Consider the following 2,432-nt stretch of genomic DNA (forward strand, 5'->3'; position numbering starts at 1 on the left):
CCCCACAGTGGGGGGGGGGGTGGTGAGACGTATGCCCCGCTGCCTGCAGATTTGGGTTTCCTTGGACAGGCCAGAGAAGATGATCACTGATACAATGGATTGTTGAAGGTCACTGTGAGTGAGTTGTCTACTTGATGACATTTAACAGTAGCAGCATGTCCAAGAGGACCAACATCCTAAATGCACCACATATTTTGATCTGTTGAATGCTTCTGCCAAAAGCTGTTTAGACCTGGGGGGAGTCTGTTCACAACTCTCAGGTTCCTTTCCCATTTATAAAGGGGGAGGACAGTGACGCCTACTTCAAATTATAGTATGACCACTTATGGGGGGGGTGGTAAAAGTGGTGGTGCTGGAATTGGAGACACTGTCCTTGGCCACATAGTCCTCGGTCAGGCGAGGGGACCACGGTGGGGTGGGGGCATTTGGAGAGGGAGTGTACCAGCCAGCCTCTGGGGGGTGTTGCCCTGCTCAGAACAGGCTGTCTTCGGCCCCTGGCCCAGGGCGAGCAGTCACGGCCCTCTGCCTGGGGCAGGTTGTCTTCGGCCCTTGGCTTGGGGCAAGCCGTCATGGCCCTCAGGGTGAGCTCCTCAGTCCCCAGATTGTGCCATCTGGCCCTTGGATGGGGGAAAAAATGCCTAGGATATTCAGAGAATTTTATCTAGGCTACTTTCCGCTACCCTCTCCCCCAGCAAACCTGAAAGCAACACCCCCAAAGCCCTTCTATTTGTAACTCACAAGTTTGTTCTCTCTAGGTTTGCTCCCTTTCCTATAGGAAACCTTAACACTCAGTTTTACTCCAGAACTGACCCTGAACCCAGTGCCAGTGACAAAAAGGAAATACAATGCCAGCTAAGGAAGCAAAGGAGGATGAAGCCTCTGGGTTAAACCAGCCATCCCCACTGGACCCACCTGGGAAAACACATTGCAGTCCAGAGGGATGCAAATGACAGGAAAATATCTTCTAACAGAACAAGAAGGCAAGCAGCTTTAACCCATGACCACCAGTAAGGTGATAAAGTGTCCTCCCTTCCCCCTTCACATCAATGCCCCTATTCAGCATGAAGAAGCCAGAGAGTCTGCATCCAGTTCCCAAATCAATAAGACAGTTGTTTTAATTGCTATTGGAAAATGCTTACTATTCCCCTGTAGCATCTGGTCCCCACTGTCCTTTTCATTTCCTTCACCTGCTCCCCACCCCCAACCAAATTGTGCAGCTCTGCAACTGCATCCCTGCCCACCCTCACCCTTCTGCCCCAACCCTCACCTCCTTGTATCCCCATTATGTTTTTCCCAATAAAATAAAAAAAGAAATTATAAAATTATTTTACTAGTATCACATGCAAACAAAATCATGTTGAAGGCCATCAAAAAAACAACTACAACAGTACATCAACAGAAAACGACCAAAAATACAAGGCAGATTTAGAAGAGGCCATGGCACTAGAGACATTATCTTCACTGTCAGATGGATCTTGGCATAAAGCAGTAAGTACTAGAGGAATGTCTACCTGTGTTTCACTGACTATGCAAAGGTATTTGACTGTGTGAATCATAACAAATTATGGATAACCTTGAGAAGAATGGGAATCCTAGAACATTTGATAGTGCTCATGCAAAAATCAATAGTTGGACCAGGAGGCAGTTGTCAGAGCAGAGCAAGGAAACACTGCATGGTTCAAAATCAGGAAATCAGTGTGTCAGGGATGTGTCCTGTCTCCTTATCTTTTCAATCTATATGCAGAACAGATCATCCAGGAGGCTGGGATCTATAAAGAGAAAATGCAGCATCAGGATTGGAGGAATACTCATCATGCTGTGTTATGCAGATGACACAGCCTTGCTTGCTGAAACTGAGGAGGGCCTGAAGCATTTGCTGCAGTGGGTCAACTCTAGTCTGCAGTAAGCTCAACATTAAGAAAACAAAGATTCTCACCACTGGGCCTATTGGCAGCACGATCAGATAGATGGAGAAGGGATTGAAATTGTTAATAATTTCAGCTTACTTGGTTCCACAACCAACACTCTTGACACCAGTAGTCAAGTTATCAAAAGACAAATTTCATCAGGAAAACCTGTTGTGAGTAACCCTGCTAGAATGCTGCACTGATAACAGTCTAGACACTAAGGTGTGCTTGATCCAGGCCAGCACCTTTACAATTACTTGTACGCATTAGGGAGCTGGATAATGTCCAAAGATGACAGAAGAAGAATCAAAGAATTTGAATTATGTTGTTGGAAGAGAGTACTAAATATACCATGGGGGGGAGCTCTGGTGGCCTAGTGGTAAGGAGCTGCAACTACAGTCCTAGAGGCGCATGGTTCGAATCCACCAGATGCTCTGCCAGGGAAGGGGAAGGAGGGACAATCTCCTCCTGTACCAGTCAGATCTGATTTGACGGTACACTCACACAAAAATAATAAAATAAAAA

The 2,432-nt window shown here is 46.4% G+C and overlaps 1 protein-coding gene and 1 pseudogene across 2 annotated transcripts in view; both read right to left on the minus strand.

Annotated features, from left to right (window-relative positions):
• LOC102853486 overlaps nucleotides 1-571 on the minus strand; it is a 29,931-nt pseudogene extending 29,360 nt beyond the window's left edge.
• The window catches only part of PDE3B (phosphodiesterase 3B, cGMP-inhibited), a 165,588-nt gene that overhangs the window by 103,397 nt on the left and 59,759 nt on the right, over nucleotides 1-2,432 (minus strand). The window lies entirely within an intron of this gene.

This window comes from Elephantulus edwardii, unplaced genomic scaffold (genome assembly GCF_000299155.1).
Source record: "Elephantulus edwardii isolate Elephantulus edwardi_28Jun2011 unplaced genomic scaffold, EleEdw1.0 scaffold00109, whole genome shotgun sequence".
Classification (NCBI taxonomy): Eukaryota; Metazoa; Chordata; class Mammalia; order Macroscelidea; family Macroscelididae; genus Elephantulus; species Elephantulus edwardii.